General features: G+C 42.6%; 1 long non-coding RNA gene across 1 annotated transcript; it reads left to right on the top strand.

The window, feature by feature from the left end:
• The first annotated feature begins 1189 nt into the window (after positions 1–1189).
• LOC118353900 (uncharacterized) lies at positions 1190–2778 on the top strand. The gene is made up of 2 exons (XR_004813452.1): positions 1190–2312; positions 2451–2778. It is a non-coding gene; the product is annotated as an uncharacterized LOC118353900 (long non-coding RNA).
• Positions 2779–24162: the final 21384 nt, after the last annotated feature.

Genomic DNA, 24162 nt, shown 5'->3' with positions numbered 1-24162 from the left:
GTCCAAAACGAAACGTGTGACTATTATCCATTGTACATCCATTTCCTGGAATATTAATCTCTCATTTTCACTGAAAACCGAACATCTACAACAACATCTAAAATTCTTATAAAAAATTAAAATAAAATTCTTATAACAAAATATTGAGAAAAGGAGGGGACAAAAATATATGAGAGTAAAACTACTCCCTGTGTTTACATTGGCATTTTCATGTGAAAAGGGGTATAAACCTCTAATTGTCACAGCTGCTGTGTTAAGTGAGATCATGAAGGGATTTGAGATTTTTTTCCTTCTATGTTTGTTTTCATAATGTTCTGTAATGGGGCTATGATTACTTTTATAGTGAACATGTCCGTGCACGGGTGCGTGTATGCATGTATGAGTGGGATACTTAAGTGTGGAGCCCTCGCTTCACACACTGCAGTTGAGGTGGAAGAATGGGAGGGGGGAAGCACCATCTGGGCTTAGCGAATGTCAGTCACCTGGCGAGAAGGTGGGCAGGGGAGTCACAGTGAGGGTGGCCCGTGTCCCCGGGTGGCCTGCTTATGTCATCCTTGAGGACCGTACCTGGGCTGACAACCCCAAGACTAAAATTTCTTCCCTATAGAGATAGCTCTGAGGCAGACAAAGAATCTAAACCCCAGCTGGGCTCCATGACACCCAGTACACAAACTGTCCAATCTCACAGACACTGCTGGACCTACTAGTCCTGAATTCCCATCCCCCCAAGTGTCCCTCAGTGTCCCAATCACTTGGCAGGGGGAAGAGGGGATCTTTGGAAGACATTGGTCTGCATGCTGCCTGAGCTCTTGGCTCCGTCTACTGGGCTCCAGAATTTTCCTGCCCGGTTGGACACAACTACGGAGGCCCAGGAAGCTGTGCCAGCTCTCAGAGGCACCCTTTCTGCCAGCCAGCCCTGGGGCGGGCAGGATGTATTGGGAAGACTCTCTTCCCTTCCCTTCTACTTGGGTTGGCAGTTCTGGAAGAGATAAAGGGGGGGTCCCAGTCTCCAGGCCCTGCCTGGAGGCCCAGCCCATCAAGAGCCCGAGAGGTTGGCCCAGGGTGTGGGACAGGCAGTGGGGCCCCGGGGTCCTCGTGGCCTTGGTCTCCTTCCTGCCTAGGGTGGCTGTGTGCCTCTGCTCTCCCTCTCACTTCCCTCTCCTGTTCTCCGCCTCCGGCCACTGTGTCTGGCTGGTCATTGGCCTCTGGTACCCTATCTTCCCTCTCTTGGTCTCTTTCTCCCTCTTAGCGTCTTTACTGTGTATCTATTGCCAGCCTTTTCCATGATCCGCTCTGGGAAGCCGGCACCAGCCCTCCTGAAGCCCACAAGGCTAACCCACGCTCTCCGGACCAAGGGCCCACGCTGCGCTCCCGGCTCTCCCAGGGGTGAGGCCTGCCTCCCCGCAGAAGGACGCGGAGGGAGGAAGCGTCCCGCCCTATGTGGCTCCCGGGCGAGGCTGTGGAGGGAGAAGGGAAGTGGCCACGGACACCCCGCCGACTCCCTGCACTGGCTTCTTGGCTTTCTTGTACTAACACCGCAGGCTAAGGGATAAGGGACAAGGAGAGGACAGAGGAAGAACACAACACAGTTTTGCATCTGTGGAAAGAAACGTCCTTCCTGGCCCAGGTTTTGGCGCCAAGCACGGCTCCCACCCCTGGAGTTCGGCAGAAATGAGGTCACAGGGGAAGGAAAAGAGAGGAAAAAATCCTCCACCTCAGCATGCCCCGAGTGGGAGTCCCACGGCGGCTCTAAACGGCATCACCGTTTGTGCGCTGAGGTGAGGCGGCGACACAGCAGGCCCTGAGAGGAAAGGCCATCACACCCAGGAATTCCGAGGCCCGGATTCTGGAGCACATGCGGTGTGTGTTATTCTTACCACAAACCAGAACTGTGTTCCTTTTTGAAATGGTTGACTCCACAGCTGTTTGAAAATCCCCTGGTACTTGGAGACAAATGATCCAAGTCAGGCTGTGCTAACAGGCCGGTGCTGGAGCCAGGCGGGAGGTGTGACTGGTGTGGGTCCTCAGGCCCATCAATCACTGCTCAGTGCAATTCCCAAGGGCCCACTGGACTCTCTGACAGCACTGTTTACATTAGAATATGATTGTGAAACTTCCAGAAAGAAGAGAGGTGGCAGAGAGCATGCCACTGGGCCAGCCCAGCCGCCTCACCCGCAGGGAGGCAGACCACACCAAGGCCCAGTGGCGTGAGGTGGGTCATGGCCTGAGCCCATTCTCTCCCAGGCTGTCCCTGAGGAGATGCCGGAATATTCTCTGACGTGGGAGCCAGAGCCACATCAGAGGGGACAGGGGTGAGTCCCACCTCAACGGCTCCACATGCTTGTCATGGGGTGGCTTCCACTGGGCTTACCACACCCCACCTCCAAAATCCTTGTGAATTCAGCCCAAAGCACCTGCTGACAGAAAAATATTTTTCATTTTTACTTCAGCTCTCTCAGCTAAGATGGCTTTGCCCAACATGGTGAGGGAAGACAGTGCTTTGCCCTGGGCCAGGACAGCTGGGAATGTTGGGAAGGCCCTGAATGGAAGAGCATTTGGGGAGCCCCAAAGACAGGAGGAAAGCACAGCCACAGAGGCCCACACAGATGGGGAGCTCCCAGGCTGCTGCAGCTGACGGGCTTGGCTAAAGAAGGATTATGCACCTGTTTAATCTTGAGAGAAAGATTGCAAGTTACGGCTGTTTTGCTCTAACACGCCCCATTAAATATTCCTGGAATCCAAATGCAAAAGGAAAAAATAAACCACTTTGAAATTGCAGGTAAGGGGTGATCTGACAGGCCTAGGCCCAGGTACAGCTGGACAGTCCGGGCAGGGAGGGCTCCTCCCCGGCTGTGCTGGGCTCCGGACAGGTGGGAGAGCCATGCTGCCCCACACCGCCCCTGGCTGGATGTGTCTGGGCACCAGCTGGTCCTTGGATCTGGGAGGAGAGCTGGGAGGAGAGACGGGTGGTGTCTTGGGGTGCGGCTGCTGCCTACGTTGGAGCCTACATTGGGCAAGGAAGAGTCTTCGGCCAGGGTGAGTCTGGGCAGGTTTACTTTCTGGGAGCTTACGCCACTCTGTGTCTCCAGCAAAGGGGAATACATATGTGGTGCTCATGAGGCTCACTGCTCTAAATCCTATAGGTGTATTAGCTCATTTAATCCTCACAACAAACCTGGAAAAGGGATGCCATCATTGCCTCTATATTACAGATGAGAAAACCAAGGCACAGAGAGTTAAGTGGCTTTCCCAAGGAAGACAGCATGGAAGTGCCAGGGTTAGGATTTGAACCCATGATCTGGCTCTAGAGTCCCTGCTCTTAACCAGGACACACTACATTGCCTCTTTAAGTGAACTTTAAAACCAACTATGTTTTTAACGTTTTATTTATTCATGAGAGAGGCAGAGACAGGCAGAGGGAGAAGCAGGCTCCTCGCAGGGAGCCCGATGTAGAACTCGTCCCAGGACCCCAGGATCGTGACTTTAGCCAAAGGCAGATGCTCAACCACTGAGCCACCCAGGTGCCCCTAAAACCAACTATTCTGCCCAAGAAACAGACCACACCCTGCCTGCTGGCTCTCATCCCCTGGAAGGTTCCACAAGGTCTGTGATTGGCTTTCTCTCCAGGTGGGAGCCCTCCTGCCCACCTGGACACCTCTTCCCCTCCAGAGCTCTGACAATTCAACCAGAACCGGTTTCCTATATTGTGCCCCACCTCCAGAAGCAAAAGAGTTGTACAAAGCTTGATTGCCATTAAAAAGTGAACACGGGACTGGTGGTAGGCGGTGGAGGAGGGGGAGCCAGGGAGTGAACACAGGAAAGGCATCCAGGGCCTCCACTGGCCAGTCCCAGAATTTATGGGGACTCATGAACAACAAAAGTCTTCATTTCTTTAAGAAGGGCGGTCCACTCCCTTCAGGGCCCTGCATTAGGTCCCTGCAGGGCTTCAAAGTGAGGGCCAGAAGCAGGATGGTGGGTGATGGCTCCTCTAACCTGCTGGAAACCAGATAGCACCCTCCACCTTTTCTGAAGACAGAGCTAGTCTTTCCCTCACCAGGACCTTGGGAAAAGGCCTCCTTGACCTGACTCCCCCTCACCATCTGCTGGAAAAGTCCATATTTCTGAACTCTCTGGAATACTGTCTCCTTCTCTCCAAGTGATTCATCCAGCCTCCTCATTGTTACCAAGAATATCCTTCCAAAACACAAATTAAGTCTTTCCCTTGATTAAAACACTTTTAAATATGATGAGGCCTGCTGCCCATAGGATACAGCCCCAGTGTCTTATGATACCAGGGAGGCTCTCCGAAGCGTGGCCCAGGCCGCTGGCCTCTGCCCGCACTCTGTAGCCAGAGGAGAGGCCGTCTGCATCAGCTATGCTGCTTTGCTGGCTCAGTGACCACCCCCCACCCCTGCTGGGCCTGCTTCACATCTCCTACTCATCCCTCAAAGCCCCATTCAAACATCCTTCCCAGACTATGATCACCCACGTCTCTCTGAGGGGAGAAGTACAGCGTGACCCCGCACACGCCTCTACCACAGCCTCTTGCATCATGTTCATTTATGCAAGTGTCTATCCTCCCGCCACAAGGAGCTGCTAAGAGAAGGTAGCTTGGGCTTTGTATTTCCAGCTCCCGGTGCCAACACTGCTGTAAAAGGGCAAATATTCAGGAGAGAGAAACCCACTGAACCAATAATATCCTCTAACCTAACAACATGAACGCTGCCCTTCAGTGAGCTCTGGCAGAGAAAGTGTTATGAAAGCTCAGGAAGTGGGAGTTTAGGATGTGACAGGAAGGTCACCTGCGCTGTGGCATGGTCTTGCTCAAGGAGGCCTGGGAGGTGGGCATAGGGTCCCGGGCCTTGGGGGGGTGCAGGCACCTGGTGAGCTTGAGGGCTTTGTAGATGGGTCAAAATCAACCTCTCAGCCTCATGACTTCCGCCAGGCCAGCCCTGCCCAAAGTGACTCATCTGCCCTCGTTCCTGCCTCTCCCATGGAGACTTGATCCCAGCCACAAGCATGTTCTCCTGACTATGCAGATAGCAGTCCCCTGGGCACCCTCTCAGTCCATCACAGGTAACTCTAGGCCATCCCCATCTCCATCTTCTTCCACAAGTGGTGCCTTCTCCTTCCAGCTGCCTTCATGCCAGATCTCTATGGGCTGAAGGAAATCGCAACTCCCCTGCTGGAAGCACTGTGGTACCATCGGAAATACTGGCTTTGCAGCCAAATCACTCTGAGTTGAAATTCTGACCCAGCCAAGAGCCAGTTTTCCTCATCTGCAAAGAGGTGGTGACAAACCATCCCTGAGGGTAGGTATGAGAATTTAAATAATGCATGTAGAATCTCAACTAGCAAACAGTAGGCACTCAATACCCTGTAGCTCTGGGTTTCAGTGGCCCCTTTGTTCTTCCTTTCATGTTAGTGAACTGCAGTCAACTATGATAATTAGATCATGGATTCCGGAGCTATTATAGTTCATGAGGGGGACGTCCAGGTCACCTGTGAGCCATGGCATCCACAGCATGAATATACAGGGCAGGGTAGGAGCAACCCAGAGGTGAGCAGGGCACAATACCACTTCTGTAAGGAAAAATAAAGTTAGGGGAGCCTGAGTGACTCCGTCGGTTAAGTGTCTGACCCAACTCTCAAATTCTTAGATTTTGGCTCAGGTCATGATCTCAGGCTGGTGAGATCAAGCCCCACGATAGGATCCATGCTCAGCGGAAAGTCTGCTTGACATTCTCCCTCTCCCTCTCTCTCTCTCTGCCCCATCCTCCTGCCTCTCTCTCTCTCTCTCTCTCTCCCCCCTCCCTTCCGAAATAAATAAATAGATATTTTGAAAAAATAAATTTATACATATTAATGAATAAACATCTAGAAGGATAAATTTTAAAATATTAACAGTCACGGAGCTATGAGAGGCTTTTTTTTTCTTTCCATAATGTGTTTATCTACTTTTTCACCCACAATGAGCAGGCATTGAGTTAACAATAAGAAAAAAATTAAACTACATGTGGTAGGAATCTGCATGCAATATGGGCCTTAAATTCAAAGCACCATCTGGGATTTGCGTGTCAGAGAATTGTGGTTTACAACTGCAGATGTCCATAACTTCCATGTGGAAGGAATTAGGGTAGCTGAGCATGACCCCACCCTAGGAAAGTCCCCAATGGAGAGCAGGCAAATGCTACTCTCAAAGTAGAGGCTTCCACATGGCTACTACATAATAGAGGGATTTTGTACATTTGACAGCATTTTCACTTGAAATAGATTATCCATTCAATGTTTTGTATTTGGAATTTTTAGTTTTGAAATTAAGTTATATTTTTAATCCATTTGGTGAACTCTACATTTAAAGGAACGCTCTAAGAAACTTTCTGTAAAACAAAGCCATTTCTGCAGTTCAAATTCTCACTTCCCTGAAATCTTTCTCTTCTGCAAATTTGCACTTTATTTTTTTGCAGCAACATATGCCTTTATACACTAATGAAAACTGCTTCTACCAGGACAAATGCCATCACATTTATTTCAGCATAAAACTCTGAGGTTGTGCCTCCTTCTTTGGCATCAATGTGCTGGAATGCACCCCAGCAAGGGAGGTGATGACATTCTGTGTCTATGAAAAGCATATGAACAATTTTATGGGGTAGTTTCTCATCAGGCCTGCTTAGAGTCAAGGCAATAGACTAAATTAACTCTTGACAGCCTTTTCAGGTATGCAAGTCTATCAAATTTATTTTAAAGATGCTTTTCTCTCTTTTTTTGGTAATTCCTTATTGCCCCATGAAGAAGAGATTAGAGAAACATCAGACCCAAATCATTTTAATACAAAAGTTAGCCATGTTGAGGTGTCAATGATTCAAACTAAGAGTTATAAATAGTAATAAAAAGGGCAAAAAAAAAAAAAAAAAAAAGGGGCACCTGAGTGGTGGTTCAGTCGGTTCATTGTCCAACTCTTGATTTTGGCTCAGGTCATGATCTCAGGGTCATGAGATCGAGCCCAGCATCAGGCTCTGCACTCAGCGCAGTCGGCTTGCAATTCTCTCTCTCCCTCTCTCTGCTCCTCCTCCCACTCCTGCTCTAAATAAGTAAATAATAAATAAATAAACAGAATCTTTACATAAATAATAAATAGTAGTAAAAGTAATCTCAAGAAGCAAAGTGACCCACAATCTAAGACTCTCTAAAATCTGTTTACAAATGAAAATTTTACATTGTAAAGTAGTTAGCTTTAAGGTTGGTTAATTCAACTGCACAATTATAGCATCAATAACTTGGATTCTTTCCATTTTTCTACTCTGCTAGCTCTGACATTTTATAGTTCTCTTTATGGTCACTTGGCTGCTAACCATTTAACATCATTAATGCTCAAGCAGAAATATCCAAAAGCCTCTTTCTAAATTGATCACTGATGAGAAATGACTTTATCATGATTGTCTTAAATGAGTCATTAGTCCTTCCCTGGGGCTGGGAAAGAGGTCCTCCTCCTTCTAAAACGGTGGTCTTGACACTTGAACAAAATCAAGATTTGTTAAAAAGGAAGAAAAAATGCTAGATAGTTGGTAGTCTACTACCAAGAGGTATCACTAAGACAGATATAAGATTTATCATTGACAACACTAAATGCTGGAAGACAGAAAAGAAATTCATTTACAGTTCCAGGTGAGAAATATTTCAAACCTGAAATCTATATGCAGCCAAACTATCAAATAGGAGATAAAATAAAGCCAGTTTCGGGTAGAGAGGAATCAGAAAGTTCATCTTCCATAAACTTTTCAAAAATTAAAAAAAAATATTTGAAGATGTATTCCATCTTTCATCAGAGAAAATAAGAATCTAATAAAGAGGAGGAGTATCTATGATCCAAAAAAAATGAAATTAACTCAGGAGTGCAATGAAAATAAATCTTAGCTTGAAATTCTGTGACAGGCCTGGAAAACAACAGGTCAAAATTAAAATGAGTTGTATCAAAAGACTCCACCATGAATGTCTTCGAAATCTAAAGGGTTTCATTACACAGTTCTGTGATTAGGAACCTAGAAATTTTTAATCAGATGAAAGCATATGCTTCTGTCAACAGCAGCAACAACAACAAATAAATAGCTACAAATTCCAGAGAAAATAAATAGCTGAACAACATCATGGTACAAATATAAAGCAGAATAAAAGGTGGCATGATATTGAGCAAATAATCATAATTATAAATAAAAAAGAATCCATTTGGCCACGTGGTTTACAAAGTTTTCCCCAGTGGCCCAGGGCAGTGGAATATGATTACATTTCCTTTGCCATGGATCTAGCCACCTTTTTTTGAGGCCCATCAGTAGATGATATTTACATAATTGTAACTTTACAAATGCTGGCTTTTAGTTTATGATTCTTATAAATTGGTCTACAGACAAAATCAGGAAGATTATAGTCAAAGAACCAAATGCCAAGGTTATAAGTTTTAAAGATGTGTAAAAGTAATGCTATAGCTGACAGAAATTAAGAATATTAAAGAGAAAAGTAGGAAAAAATGGAGGTATGCTAAATTTTTCAGTTATCTGAGGAAAGGAGTTAAGAAAAATGGTCTGAATTTTATGGATTTAGAAATACAGATTTAACAATGACCAAACTAGGAGTGCCTTGGTAGCTCACTCAATTCAGCATCCAACTCTTGATTTCGGCTTAGGTCATGATCTCAGGGTCCTGAGGTAGAGCCTGGTCCCGGGCTCCATGCTGAGCATGGAACCTGGTTAAGAGTCTTTCTTTCCTCTCCTTCTGCCTCTCTTGCATGCTCTTTCTCTCATGTGCATACTCTCTCTCCCTCAAAAAATTAATTTATCAATTTAAAAACAGAACAGAACAAAAAACAAAGACTAAACTAGTAGCAATGAGAACTCAAATACTCAAACTGTGACCTCCAAATATCATTTTCTACTGAAAACAACCATAACTCCTTGGAGAAATAATTAACACAGGCCTGGGACAGCAAATATGTCACATGTGCCTGGAACACCTACTCATGCTAGAAAGTGAGGAAGGTACCAAAGACTCTTGGAATCAAACCAAGAGGATTCGAGCAAATTTGAAGAGACTTTCATTGGCCCCAAACAAGACAATTTCAACACCAGTAAGAACCAAAATACAGTGACTTGAAACACATCCAGTATGGGTTCACTTATGATACTAATAGAAAAAGAAACTTAACCCTTACCATTATAGGATGCTAGAGATTGAACTCATCACTTTCAAAACTGGTAATTAAACACATTTTAAACTAATTAAGATCCAGCAATCATTTCTACTTTTCCTGTATCTGAGGATTATCAAATAGGCAGAGGTGAAATCTCTGTTTATAGAAGCATCTCAACTGTTAACTGAATACAAACTGAGTCCATCACTACCACTAATGAATTAAAGGATCCAGGCAATAGTTATCAATGACTGCTGGAATCATTAAAAAAGATACCAGACATGATGCACTGCCTGGTGGAATTTAATAAAACTACGTATGAAGTATTCTTGCCATAAAATCAAATCTCAATCTGATCAAGTCTCCAGATCTAATTACCAAGTTACAGGAAATACCAGAGAACGCAAGGGGAAAACATGTTGAGTGACACCATCAAGACAGAATCGTGGAAATCCAGACAATGGAAACTACAAACCAAAAGACAGTTTCTTCAACAAAGTGCATTGCAATAGGAAGAAATAGTAGGGTGAGGGATCAATAGATTGAGAAGTGAAAGAGACATGTCACCCAATTGCAATCTAAGACTTTGTTTGGATCCTGATTTAAATAAACTGAAAAAAAAAAACCCAAGATTAAAATATCAACAGTAACTGCCTATTAAGGAATTATTGTTCTTTTTTAGGCATGGTAATGGCATTGTGATCATGTTGTAGGATTTTTTTATTCTTATTTTTAAGAAATACGTATTGAAATATTTACAGATAAGATGATACAATGTCTAAGATTTGTTTCAAAATAATCAGTGGAGGGCAGTGAGTGGGAACATGGATGAACCAAGATTGGTTATAGGTTCACAGGGGAAACTAGGTGCTGGAGACATAGCTCACTATACTCTTCTCTCTAGTTTTGCGTATGTTTGAACACTTCTGTATTTTAAAAGTTTCAGAAGATAAAGTTTTAAGTGTGCTATTTAAAGCTAAAATTAACCAGTAGAAAGTCCAAAAGTATCATGTAAATATTGAATATCAGCAGTCAGAAGGTCGATGGGGGTTAGTGGACGTATACTCAATCCCTCATCTGTCCTTGAGAAGAGGCCCAGGCATCATCTACGGTGGGACGATCAAGGCAAAAAGATACACATGGGTGATTTAGAATAATGGTGATAACCACTAGAAATGCTTAAAAGTATTTAATAGAAGGAGGAAAGATTCCTTTCTCATTTTATACTATTTTATATTATGTGACGCCTTTAACTTGTGCACATATTACTTTTTTATTGTGGTAAAATACATGACACAAACTTTACATTTTTAATCATTTTATTTATTTATTTATTCATTCATTTATTTATTTATTTTTAAAGACTTTATTTACTTATTCATGAGAGACACAGAGAGAGAGGCAGAGACACAGGGAGAGAGAGAAGCAGGCTGTCTTCCTGGAGCCCGATGCAGGACTTGATACCAGGACCCTGAAATCATGCCCTGAACCAAAGGCAGACGCTCAACCACTGAGCCACCCAGGTGACCCTTTTTAAAATTATAGTTCAGTAACATTAAGTACATTCACAATGTTGCATGACCACCTCCATTAGGCATTTCCAGAACTTTTCCATCATCTCAAACAGAAACCTATTCAACAGTAATGCTTCATTGCACTTTTCCCCCAGCCTCTGGTAACCACAATTCAATACAATTGTCTCTATGAATTTGTCTATTCTCAGAGCCTCATATAAGTGGAATCATACAACATCTGTCCTTTTGTATCTGGACTATTTCACTTAGCATGTTTTCATGGTTCATCCATGTATTAGAATTTCATTCTCCTTTACTGCAGAAAAATATACATAAAATTTACCATTTTAACAATTTTTAAGTGTCAGTTCAGTAGCATTAAGTACTTTCACATTGTGGTGGGACCATTACCACCTTATTTCACTTAGTGTGATGTCTTCAAGATTCGTTCATGTTGTAGCATGTGTCAAAATTTCATTTCTTTTTAAAGCTGCATAGTATTCCATTGTATATATATACCACGTGTATTTTTTTAATCCATTCATCTGTTGGACATTTGGTCTGCTTCTACCATTTCATTATTGTGAATGATATTGCTGTTAACATTAATGTGCAAGTATCTGTTCAAGTCCCTGCTTGTAATTCTTTTGGATACATCTGGGAGTGAAATTGCTGGATCATATGGTAATTTTATGTTTAACTTTTTGAGGAATTGCCAAACTGTTTTCCATAGCATGTTACATTTTCACTGGTAATGCACAAGTGTTCCAATTTCTCTACATCCTTGCCAACAACCGGCACTTACAGGTTTTTGTTTGTTTTTGATAGTAGCCATCCTAATGGGTGTGAACTGTTGTCTCATGGTGATTTTGATTTGCATTGCCTTAAGGACTAGTGATGTTAAATATCTTTTCATGTGTTTACTGACCATGTTTATGTCTTCTTTGTGTATCTTCTTTGGAAAAATGTCTATTGAAATCTTTTTTTTCAAGTCAGTTTTTAGATGAGTTGGTTTTAGTTGCTTAATTATAGGAGTTCTTTACATATTCTAGTTATTAATCTCTTTTTTTAGATAGACACACACACACAGAGCTAGCATGAGGGGGGAGGAGGGGAGAATCTTAAGCAGGTACTATGCTCAAGGCTTTGAAATCATGACCTGAGCTGAAATCAAGAGTCTGACATTTAACCAAATGAGCTACCCAGGCACCCCACCTCCCAGAAAGATTTTAACTAGATAATAATCTCTTATAAGATATATAATTTGTAAGTATTTTTCCAATTCCATAGTTTGCCTTTTACTATATTAATTGTATCATTTGATACACAAAAGTTTTCACTTTGAAGAAGTCCAGCTTATGTATTTTTTCCTTTCCCACCTAAGCTTTGGTATCACATCCAAGAAATTATTGTCAAATCCACTGTTATGAAAATTCCCGGGGATCCCTGGGTGGCGCAGCGGTTTGGCGCCTGCCTTTGGCCCAGGGTGCGATCCTGCAGACCCGGGATCGAATCCCACATCGGGCTCCCGGTGCATGGAGCCTGCTTCTCCCTCTGCCTGTGTCTCTGCGCCTCTCTCTCTCTCTCTGTGGCTATCATAAATAAATAAAAATTAAAAAAAAAAAAAAAGAAAATTCCCCCTATTTTTCTTCTAAGAGTCTTTATAATATTAATTATAATATCATAAATATTATAAATATAATATATAATATATTATGTGTAGGTCTTTGATCCTACTTTTTTTGTACATGATGTAAAATAAGAGCACATATATTATTTTTAAAGTTTAAAAATAAACATTGTTATGTATACATATATCACTCAGAAAAAAAAATGAGATCTTGTCATTTGTGACAACATGGATGGACCTAGAGAGTATTATGCTAAATTTCACAATAAGTCAGACAGAGAAGGACAGATGCCATGTGATTTCACTTATATGTGGAATCTAAAAAACAAAACTAGTGAACAGAGAAACAAACAAAAAAAGCAGAAACAGACCCATAAATATGGAGAACAAATTGAGGTGGGGGAGAGCAAGATGAGCTAAATGGGCGAAGAGGAGTAGGAGGTACAAGGTTCCAGTTATGAAATGAATAGGTCACAGGAATGAAAGGCACAGCATAGGGAATATAGTCAATGACATTACAATAGTGTTGTATGGTGACAGATGCTAGCTACACTTGTGCTGAGGATAGCATAACATATAGAGTTGTTGAATCACAATGCTGTACAACTGACACTAATATAACATTGTATGTCAACTCTACTTCAATAAAAATAAACATTAATGAAGATAAGACAAAATTATTTTCAAATGTTGTAGATCATTCACCAGGATGTTAGCTATCTTTTTAAAAACTACCCTTGAATAGTTACTTCTTTTAATTCTCAGAAACTCATAGCTTTGAAAATCACATCTTAATTTTTCCTAAGTTTTGCAATTAACCTTTCATTGAATTGTATTGGAAAGTCCAAAATAGTCACTGACTTTAAGGTCAGCAATGACTCTTGCCCACAGTGCTCTGGAAAACCTCAACCCCTGACAGAAGCAGGTGGTTTCCAGCCTATTCAGTTCCAGGGAAGTTTAGCTTCTCTTTTGGTTCACGAGGAAGAACAAGAATAGATTCTCTAAGCCTGATGCATTCCACACAGTAGGTGATCAGTACAGTCTGTTCAATGTTTGTCTGATTGGTTTGTTGACTATCAAATTCCTGGAACTGAGCACATCCCACTCACTGTGCTGCTAGCTGGTGATCAGCATGCACACAGGAAAGATACAAATGGGCACTTAGGGTGATTGGGCACTTGGAAGGTACCAGGCAACCAGGCTGCCCTCACATTAGCACCATACACACAGCCCTTTTCTGTGAAATCATCACCTCTCCATAGACCTGGCCTTTGAAATGTGACAACAGCTTCCTTTTGGTGAATACTTAATTGATTCTATGTGACTGTGTCATCCAATTCTAATAATAAGCTGGGAATGTAGATGTTTTTAGTTCCATTTTACAGATGAGCATACTGAGGATTAATTGGCATATTTAGGGTTATACAGGTAGAGTTCAAACCCAAGTCTGGTTAACTAGAAGACTCTTCTCTAAACCATCACGGCATACAGACAGTCCTTGATTCTAGCTTCCATTTCATATTCTCATATTCCAACACTGTCCAATTATCTAACAGAAGAGCAGCTCCCAAAGGCCTGTCATCATTTCCTTGGCCTCTCACCTAAGGTCCCCTAGCAAAGCCTTCAAAAACTCTGAAGAGGTAATAACTGCTTTAAGAAGACTGATCAATGAGGTTGTTCTAAAAGGCTCTGCTTGTTGTATGGCAACATATTACAAGAAAATAGGGCTCTCATCAGCTCTCCCTGAAACAACTTCAAAAAAATAGGAATCATCCCTAAAATCCTCTTAAATTCTGAAAAAAGCACATCCAGTTAAGAAGGAAATATATATTTTATTTGCAACAGCCTGAAAGTATGGTTTGGGAGGTCAAATTTATGATACAGCAGAGTTGTATTTTGTTGGCCATGTATATTCTTTAGATTATATAACAGCTCCTGTACACCAATATGGCAGTACTTGGAGACCTCCAAAGGAAGGGTTTAGGTGTTTGATTGTTGCCTAGCTGGGTGACTTTGGGTTAGCCACTTAAGATCACCAAAGATTATTTTTAATTAATACATTTGTTCTTTCATTAAGACAGTCAAATATTTATTAGGCCTCTTCTATTCTGAAATGTAGACTCTGTAGTTCTAATTTATGGAGGCGACACTGAGAGGCCAACGCTATTGAAAGAAGAATTTATTTTTTATTTATTTTTATTGTTTTCCAAGAGAAAGGGACACACCACTCCAAGCAGGGCCACCAACGAAGCATCAGACTGGCCAGGAGGCAGATGACAAAAGCAAGGGGAAAGTCTGAGTCAGTCTATTAAGGCTCCCTCAGGAAAAGCAAAGCAGGGTAAAGAATTTAAGACTGAGTAGATTGAATAATTGCTTTGGGCAATAAGGATGGTCTCTAGTTACCTGGCATCTGGCCCTGGGATGATGTAGGGCAGAGGAAGTGCGGCTAGGTGCGTGAGAGGTAGATGAAGAGGTGGTGGAGGAGGCAGACCTGAGACCGTTTGGTTTGCATGTGAGAGAGATGCTCCTGGCCAAGTCATGTGCTCGTTCTAAGAAATGGCTAGTCCTGGGAAGGGCAATCTCTCCCAGGGTCTGCAAGACCCCCAAATGCCAGAGTATCAAGAATGCAAAAAATAAGAAAATATAGTTATTAGGAGTGATGTTAGCAAAGTGGCAGAATAGGAGTTTCCAGCACTTGTCCCTCCAGAAACTTCAATTTGAACAATGATTCACACAAAAGTACCTTCATGAGAGCTGAGGAATCCAGGTGACAGTTGGTAGCACCTGAGTAGAGCACAGAATAAGAAAATGCATTGAAGAGGATAGGAAGGACAATTTCCCATTACCCACGTGCTATGGTCTGAATGCTTGTGTTCTCCCAAAATTCATATTTCAAAACCGAATGTTCCCTATGATGGCTTTAGGAGGCAGGGCCCTTGGAGGACTCTGGGAGGCAGAGCCCTCATGAATCAGATTAGTGCCCTTATAAAAGAAGGCCACAAATTCCCTTGCCCTTCTCACCGTGTGAGGACCCAGCAAGAAATAAAAAATTCTGCAATGCAGAAGAGGTCCCCACCAGGGCCTGACCATGCGAGCACCCTGATCTTAGACTTCCAGTCTCCAGAACTATAAGAAATAAATTTCTGTGTTTATAATCCACTCAGTCTGTAGTATTTTATTATAGCAGCCTGATTGGACTGACACCACACTACACCTTCCTCTACTCCTTACACCGTAGCACAGAGAATGATATACACTGCATGGAGGTAGGACAGTGATACAAGCACCCATCTTTGCCATGGACAACAGCATCAGGCTTGCCTCAATGAACCTAGGCACAGGCTAGCCACGGTTCAGGCTCCAGGCTCATTCTCAGTGACAAGGCAGCCCCTAGCCCCAGGCACCTGGCCTGCCCCTATGGACTCAGGCTCCAGGTAAGTCCCCAGAAAGTCAGGCTCCAAGCTGACCTCAGGGCCAGGTTGACCTCCATGGACCCAGGCACTAGACCTCCTTCAGTAAACCCTGGTGCCAGGCCAGCCCCTAGAGACTCAGGACCAGCTCCATCCCTGTAGATCAAGGCATCTAGCCCATTCCAGTGCCAAGCTGTCCCCTGAGGACAGACTGAAAGCCTGCCCCAGCACCAGGAGGGTACCCAAAGACCCAGGTACCAGGACCATCCCTGAAGACTCAGTCTCTAGGTGTGCCTCTGTGAACCCTAGTGTCAGGCCCGCCCAGGCCAACCCAGGGCTGAGGCCCACTTCAGTATCCTCAGGTTCTGAGTGAATCCCTATGGACCCAGGCATCAGCACACCAGCCCACTGACCCAAACATAAGCCCAGCCCCACTGAGGACTCTAGTACCAAACTAGCCCATGGACCACCCCACTCCCCCAGCTGGCCTATCTAGAATTTCTGGACAGGCTGACTGGTGAAGAGCTTTTCCTGCCAAAGCCAATCTGTGAAGATGGGAAGAGGTAACTATTTCTTCAAATGCACAGACATCAACACAAGGCATTGAGGATCATGAATAATCAGAGAACTATGACAACACCAAAGTAATAAAATAAAGCTCTAGTAACTGATCTCAAAGTAATGGAAACCTACAAACTGCCTTGCAAATAATTCAAAATAATTGTAAAAATAAAGAAGCTCTGTGGGCTACAAGAGAACACAGATAAATAATAACCACACAAAACCAGGAAAATAATGAGCAAAACGAGAAGTTCAACAAAGACACAGAAACCATAAAAAGGAACCAAATAATTTTTGGAGCTAAAGGACACAATGACTGAACTGAGAAATTGAAGAGAGTTTTAACTGTAGATTCAATCAAGCAGAAGGAAGAACAACATCTTATTATCAGATAGATTTTGTGTTAGGTTATTTTGACTGACTGCAGACCAACATGAGTGTCCTGAGCAGGTTTAAGATAGGCTAAGCTAAGCTGTGATGCTTGGTAGGTTAGGTGTATTGAATGCATTTTCAACTTACAATATTTTCAACTTGGGATGGGTTTATTGAGACATAACCCCATCATAAGTGAAGGAAGTTGTATGCACATTACCCAAGTCCCAGGAAGAGCAAGAAAAGAAAGAGAGACAGAATACTTACTTAAAGGAATAATGACAGAGAACCTCCCAAATCTGAAGGGGTACAGACCCATGAAGCCCAAAGAACTCTAAATAGATCCAATACAAAGAGATCATCACCAAATGAACTATTCCAAAACACATGATAATCAAATTCTCATAAGTCAAAGACAAAGAGAGAATTTTAAGAGAAGCAGGAAAAAGGTGACTTGTCATGCAAGGGACACCCCATAAAACTGTCAGTGGATTTCTCAGCAGAAACAGGCCTAGAGAAAAAAGGATGATATAGTCAGTGTTGTAAGAAAAAAAAATTGCCGACCAAAATTACTATATCCAGCAAAGATGTCCCTCTGAAACGAAGAGGAGATAAAGAATTTATCAGACCAAAAGAATCTGAGGAAGTCCACCACCAATAAACCTGCCATACAAGAAATGCTAAAGGGAGTTCTTTAAGTTGAAATGAAAGAATACTAATAACATAAAAACATATGAAAATATAAAACTCACTGTAAAAGGAAGAATAGTCAAATTCAAATACTTTAGTACTGTAATAGTGGCATATAGTTATTTTTAACTCTAGTGTAAAAGTTAAGACAAAGTATTTTTTAAGCTATAGCTACAAAAATTCGTTAATGAGTTGTTCTATATTAAATTTATAGACTGTGACATCAACCACAATATGTGGGAGAAGGAGAAGTAAAAATATAGAGTTTTTGTATGTGGTCGAAGTTAAGTTGTTACCAGCATGAAACAGACTGTAATAACTATAAGATGTTTGTAAGCCTCATGGTAATCACAAGGAAAAAACCTAAACCTATAGTAAATACACAGAAGATTAAGAGAAAGGAATAAAAGCATACCACTACCAAAAAAAGAAAAAAAAATCATCAAATTACAAAGGAAGACAGCAAAAGAGCAAGAAAGGAACTACAAAGCAATGAAAACACAATTAACAAAATGTCAGTAATAAGTCCTTACCTATCAATGACTACTTTAAATGTAAATGGATTCAATTCTGCAATCAGAAGACTTAGAGTGGCTGAACGGATTAAAAACACAATTAAAAACTATATGCTCTTATGAGAGATTCACTTTAGCTTTAAGTACACGTATAGGCTGAAAGTGAAGAGACAAAAGATGTTCCATGCAAATGGTACCCAAAGCAGAGTGGGAGTGGCTATCCTTAGATCAAGACAAAATAGACTAAGTTAAAAACTGTCACATGAGACAAACAAGATCACTATATAATGCTAAAGGGATCAATTCATTCAGAAAATATACAATTGTAAATACACATGTGTATTCAACATTGGAATACCTGAATATACAAAGCAAATATTAACAGGATTGAAAAAGTAGACTGGGATATAATAAATAATATATATATATTATATTATATATAATATAAATAATAATAATAGATGATGACTTCAATACCTCACTTCAACAATGTATATATCATCCAGACAGAAAATCAATAAGGAACATTGGACCTGAACTGCATTTTAGACCACATGGACCTGACAGACATAAACAGAACATCCCAAACACCAGCAGCAGAATACACATTCTTTCCCAGTGCACACAGGACATTCTTCAGGATAGACCGTATGTTAGGCCACAAAACAAGTCTTAACAAATTTAAGAAGTTTGAAATTACATCAAGTATCTTTTCTTTTTTTTACCACAATGTTTGAAACTAGAAATTGGTAACAGGAGCAATACTGGAAAATTCACAAATAAATAGAAATTAACAGCATGCTCCTGAACAATCAATGGGACAAAGAAGAAATCAAAAGGAAAATAAACATTATCTTGAAATGAGTGAAAATAGAACATAAAATACAAAAACTTATGGGATGGAGTAAAGGCAGCTCTAAGAAGTTTATAGAAATAAATTCTTACATTAAGAAAATAGATCTCAAACAACCTAACTCTATACCTCAAGGGACTAGAAAAATAACAAACTAAGCCCAAAGTTAGCAGAAGGAAGGAAATAATAAAGATTAGAGCAGAAATAAATGAAATAGAAATCTAATGCATACCATGTTGACTATCGTGATTAATGCTATATTGTACACTCGGAATTTGCTAACGGTAAATTTTAAACGTTCTCACCACACTCATGCAAATAGTAACTTTATGAAGCGATGGATATGTTAATTAATATGATCATGGTCACCATTTCTCACTGTAAATGAAAACATGTACATTTTTTATTTGCTAATCATACCTCAATAAAACTGAGAGAAAAAAGAAAATATAGTTAATATAATTGACCCAATAATGAAAGGATGGCAAATAAACAAAAAATCTAAGAAAACACAATTAGAACCTCTTCTATATCTTGTTCTTTGTTCTGGGTCTTGAAAATGTGATAGTGAGCAAAGCCATCATGGTTAACTTTATGGAACATTTAGTCTAATTGTAAAATAAGGAGACTGGATTAGGTCACCTACATTCTGTAATTCACTGCATAGTGTTTACATGGTGAGGGCATCACATCTATGAGTTATGCGGACAGGATATAGCCCTTAATTACAACACTGTTTTAGCAGGGAAAAAGATTTTCTTTAAGCAACCAGCTCTGTGTTGGTTTCCAGGAATGCACCGTGGAAATGAGTGGAGCTTGTGTCCCTCAGCCACACACACTTGTTCTCTCCAACCCAGAGCTGCATTTAGCAAGGCAGGGGGAAGAGAGAGATCTGGGTCCCTCTCCAGTCTTTCAGTGGCTGAGGACAGAGGATGGTCTGTCCCACCCCATGCCCGGGGACCAGAATCTCCCCGGGCATAACTATAATGGCACTTAAAACCAGCAATGAAAACCAGAAGTAGATGGCAGGGGTAAAGAGTCAATGTTCCAATCAGGGGGATGAGAGAGAGCCACGGTGCCTTTTTTTTTTTTTTTCTTTCCATCAATTTCACTTCCTCAGTATATCACAAATAGGATCCCAGTTCTTTCTTTCATTCATGGCCATTGTCACTCATGCTGCCATCATCTTTCTGGACCATTCTAGCCATCCCCTCACCAGTCTCCCTGCCTCTACCCACCATCCTACTGTCCTTTTTCCAAATGATTTCTTCTATCATGAGTTATTGAGAAGTATTTTAACATTTCTAAGAGCATGGAAAATTGGGGAATTTTTTCTACCATTTTGTTTTCTCATTTCATTGCACTGTGTTGAGAGAACCTGGCCTAGACGGTACTGAAGTGTTGTCATTTCTCCAGGTGTATTGGTGATCATAATGTCCCAGCATGTGATCATTTTTTTAAACTGTTCCACGTGTGCTTGAAAAAAAAGTTTAAATTCTCCCATTATCAATGTGGGTCTGCCAACTTTTCCTGTGACTGTCAGGTTTTCCTTTACATATCTGAGGGCTACACATTGGGTGAACATAGGTATATAAAGATTCCAAATTGTTATATTTTTCTGGTGAACTGTAGCCTTTACCATTGGGTGATGGTTTCTCCTTTGAAGAAGAGCTGCCCTGTGCCAGGGCATGCTCTGTCTCTGTCACAGCACGTTGTCCTCATCCCCTAATATTGGTGATCCAGGAGGAGACTATCTCTGCATTGGTATCTGTCAGCCCCAGAAGGTCTTATAAATCCACTGACAAACCAACAAGCCCACACAACTACTACAAATAATATTAGTACTGAGCATTTTTAGGGATTTAAAAATATAATGTACAGATAATGATGGATCAATGCAGGGTCATCTCTTGTAACAAACATACCACTCTGCTGGGAGGTTATGCATGTGAAGGGAGGGGTATGTGGGAAATCTCTGTACCTTCTCCTCAATGTTACTAGGTAGCGCTGACCTATTAGATTCTGTCCTCAGGCCCATGCTGGATTAACGGTGTTCTCAGCCCTGGGCATTACGGATCTCACGGTCACCCGACTCTCTCTTCTGTCCCCCTCTTCCCTCCCTCCCATGCAACTGAAGAGACCCACCCAGAGCAGGGTTCCCCAAGCTCCCACCCCAACCACAGCCCTCACCCTGCCCAGGAGCAGATGGGTAGCTTTGCAAAATATCTTTTCTCAGATACTGAAGCTCAGAAATATGTGTCAATCTGGCTGCTGGGCCACTCAGGGACTCTGGCCATGGTCCATTAGCCACCACTCTACCAAGGGCCATTCTCCACAATTTGGAAAGGCAGCAATGAGAAGGGAAGTGAGTACTTACAGTGTCCTCCCCGATCTGTCACTCCTACTCCTCTAGGTGCTCGCAATGCCCCTCCACGGCCCACCCCGCCCCCACAGCAAGGACCTGCTTGGCTCACTCTCTGTCCTTCCCAGCTCCTGGGAGACACAAAGCTCATCTCTTAGGCCCAATCCAAGTGGCCTGATTCTCAGTGATGGACCTGGAAGAGACTTGGAGATAATAAAACTCAACTCCCTGGTTCCCATGGAACTGAGTACAAAAAGTTGAAGGCTGGCTGCCCTAAAGTAGGAGATGGAGTGGGTGGCACGTGTGCACGAACAGATGTGTGCACACATATGCACATGCACACAGATGTGCACACACATAGATGAGCTCACACGTGGCAGATGTGCATACACACATAGAATGTTGGTATAACTGGTGAAATCTCAATAAGCTTTATGTATTGTACTAATGTTAGTGTCCTGGTTTTGATAGTCTACTATATTATACAAAAAGTTACCACTGGGAGAAGATGGTTTGAAAGTACACAAGACTTTTTTTTTAAATCTATAATTACTTCAAAATAAAAAGTGCCTCAAAACAGAACATGTATGGGGATCCTGGGTGGTTCACTCATTTAAGCATCTGCCTTTGGCTCAGATCATGATTCCAGTGTCCTGGGATCAGCTCCTCGTCAGGCTCCCTGCTTAGCAGGGAGTCTGCTCCTCTTTCTCCAATTGCTTCTCCCGCTATTCATGCTCTCTCTCTCTCTCTCTCTCTCTTAAAAATAAATAAATAAAATCTTAAATACAAAAACCAGAACATGTGAATCAGAATTTCTAGGGGTGGGAGCAGGTAAATATATGTGTATGTGTATGTGTGCGTGTGTGTGTGTGTGTGTGTGTGTGTGTGTGTGTGTGTTTTAACTCTTCAATGAGAGTAAAGGCAGCCAGAGTTGAGAAGCACTGCACTAGGGTCAGTAAGGTAACACAAGGTCATGGTACTACACCCTGGTAAACCCAAGAGGCACTTATGGTTTTGGGACTTTGGTTGGGACCTTATATAGATCTTGGTTTAAGCATGATGATCCTAGTATGCTGCTAAGAGGATCCTTAGGAGGCCACATGATGGGATTCCAAGGGCTCCTTAAATTTTAAAGAAAACAGATGCCTAGCTAATCTCAGGTGACAGGATACACGAGAAGAGAGCTTCTCAGTAACCACACATTCACTGCAGGGCTTCCCACCTGGGGCATGCTGCAAACCTGAGGGAGAATCAACCATGACACCTTGGCGTTGATGAGGCATGGAGTGACTTGCCTTCTCTTTGTCTGCCCAGCATTACATTCCCCAGACGTTGGTCTTTTGTCATCACATGATCTGAAGCACGGATTTGGCAATTTTGCATCATCTACTGAGGTGTCTAACTTGTGCCATCACTGTCTTTGACTCAGACAACAATCCTAGTCTGTCACCTGTGGTGAGGGTGGCAGTAATGGTGACCCTTATGAGTAGCACAAGCCATGGCAGTGTACCCAGGAAATCACCGATTTAAACTACTCTTCTTAAAAGGCTGGTGAAGGTCATGGGCTCTTCCTACAGTCTGTTCAGTATATTCTTCTTTGCCCCAAAGACACAGTGCCTCGGTCCCAAGCAGGTGAGAGCCTATGCTACATGGGCCTGTGTCTTGGGCTGGGTTCACCACAAGCAGACCCTGAAACGAGGATTGAAGTGTGATTGATTTAACAGAGAAGTGGTTTCAGGAAGCACCAACAGGGAAGTGGGTGAGTCAGACTGGGAAGGGAGAGAAGCCAGCACACAGTTAGCTGGAAGTCTGGAGCCCACTAACAGACACCTGTGGCTATGGGCAGCCCCGGGATGTTAGCTCCTGAACACTCTGGGCCTGCCTTCAAGTCCCTCCAAATTCCTGACTTATGGAAACAGTAAGAGATAGTAAAGGATCATTGCCATGTTAAGCCACTAACTGTTGGGGTGATCTGTTATACAACAATAAATAACCAATATACTTGGAACCAAAAACCCTCAAAAAATTCCAGTGTTCCCCTTCTCCTAGTGGATATATTCTAGAAATATCTGCATACTCCTTTGGGGAAGGATTAGAGGAGTATCTACTCCATACTTTTGCTGCAGGGTCCTTCCTCAAGGAAACTTGTCTTCTCCTTTATTGGTCTCTGGGTCTGAGAACAGATTCAGTCCTGAACACTAGGCAAGGAATAGTCATTTTCACGGTTGTGGTAGATATCAACCTTCTGCTCAGTCTCTCATTATCTCATTGAGAACAAGTCAAGCAATATCCTTATGGGTTTCCTGTCCACCTCGACACTGGAGCTCCAGGTCTATTCACCCTCACCAGAGATCTCTGTGGGTCAATGTCTCCAGTGGCCATTCTGTTCTTACTCTCTGTTATGGGAATTACCTTCAGCTACCTGGACTCAGAAGTGTGGAGTTGTGTCATATGTACTAATACTGGATGCCAGTTCATTACAGCATCTCCACCTCACTGACTTCTTGAGCTTCAAGAAGCCATGCTGTCAATGCATAGGGCTAGCTTCGGCTGTGCTTGCCAGCTTGCTAATTGCTGAGTCACAGAAATGTGGCACTATGTCAATAAACTCCCATCTATGCTTATATTCATTGCTCCCTGGTCCTCACAACCTCCATTGATGAGCCATTCCTGGGCATGTCCTACCCAGTCCTTGCCAGCATATGCCAGGCAGACCCTGCAGCACTTGGGACCATACCCTTTTGTTCCAGTAGCAGGGACAGGCTATTCTTCCCTGCTCAGGCCAGGCTAAGTTAGGACCCTCGCTCCTGAGCTCGAAGCCAGGAGGAAAGGCAGGAAAGTTCTTGGGGAAAATATACATCACCTTGCAGAGTATCTGCCCCATGTGAGGCCTCTCTGTGGTATACAGACAATGGGAGAGTGCTCACCACTGGAAATAAGGAGGGTGCCATCCCTGCCAGTCCTAAGGACTCAGTGGATCAAGTTCATCCACAAAAAGGCCTCATCACAGGTTTCTGGTTTCCACTTGTTCTCTACCAGAGTCCTGACTTCAGCAGATGAGACCTGCCAGTACT

The sequence above is a fragment of the Canis lupus genome, chromosome 2 (assembly GCF_003254725.2).
Source record: "Canis lupus dingo isolate Sandy chromosome 2, ASM325472v2, whole genome shotgun sequence".
In the NCBI taxonomy this organism is placed as follows: domain Eukaryota; kingdom Metazoa; phylum Chordata; class Mammalia; order Carnivora; family Canidae; genus Canis; species Canis lupus.
The sequence above is the reverse complement of the archived record's forward strand: the minus strand, read 5'-3'. Positions and strand labels throughout refer to the sequence as shown.